The sequence below is a fragment of the Chrysochloris asiatica genome, unplaced genomic scaffold, assembly GCF_000296735.1.
Source record: "Chrysochloris asiatica unplaced genomic scaffold, ChrAsi1.0 scaffold00115, whole genome shotgun sequence".
In the NCBI taxonomy this organism is placed as follows: Eukaryota; Metazoa; Chordata; class Mammalia; order Afrosoricida; family Chrysochloridae; genus Chrysochloris; species Chrysochloris asiatica.
In genome coordinates, this window is record NW_006408633.1 from 7037318 (window position 1) to 7038463 (window position 1146).

Genomic DNA, 1146 nt, shown 5'->3' on the forward strand with positions numbered 1-1146 from the left:
CATTTTGGAAGAAGTACAGTCAGAGTGCTCCTTAGAGGCCAAGATGGCCAAACTTTGTCTCTCGTACTTAGGACATATTGTCAGGATGTCAGGAAAGATATCATGTTTGGTAAGGTGGAAGTTCAGAGAAAAAGAGGAAGACCCCCAATAAGATGGATTGGCCAAGTGGCAGCATTGATGGACTCAAATGTGGCAACAATAGTGAGGTTGGCCCAGGATCGGGCAGTGTTTCGTTCTGCTATACATAAGGTCACTATGGGTTGGTACTGACTCGATGGCACCTAACAACAACAACAACAAAGTAGAAGAAGAAAAGGAATGGGAATCTGGCAAGGATTTGTTTAAGGATAGTTCAAACCACCTTCCCAGATCTTCCACTGACCTGGAGTAACCTTTTTAATCTTTTCCCTTATCAAAACTGGTTCTCCTCTTGATTCTTAAGAGAGGCTCTCCTTATCCAAGCCTGCCAATGTAGTAGAAGACCCAAACAGCTTTCCCACAGGACACCCCAGTCTAAGGCTCAGATGGAGCCTGTTTCTGTTTGCTGTTCACACAGTATAGTTAAACTCCTCACAATCTCATTCATAAAGAGATTCATTCTAACCAGCCCAGCTGGTGTAGGTTGGCTGCAGCAGTGTCATACTTTCATATATACTTTGTTTTGAAACAATACATACTCCCAGGAAATTCAGGTGAACATGTTTGTTCAACCAGAGGAAGTTTTGTTGTTATTATTGTTGTTAGGTGCCATCGAGTCAGTACAGACTCATAGCTACCCTATGCACAACAGAATGAAACACTGTGTGGTTCTGCGCCAATCTCACAATCATGCCTACATTTGAGCCCATCATTGCTGCCACTGTGCCAATCCATCTCACTGGAGATCTTCTCTTTTTCTCTGACACTCCACTTTACCAAACATTATGTTTTCTCTAGGAACTGGTCTCTCCTGACAATATGTCCAAAGTATGAGAGACAAAGTCTGGCCATTCTGGCTTCCAAGGAGCATTCTGACTGTACTTCTTCCAACACAGATCCTTTTGTTCTTTTGGCAGTCCATGGTACTTTCAATATTCTCTTCCAACACAATAACTCAAATGCATCAATTCTTCTACGGTCTTCCTTATTCATTGTCCAACTTTCACA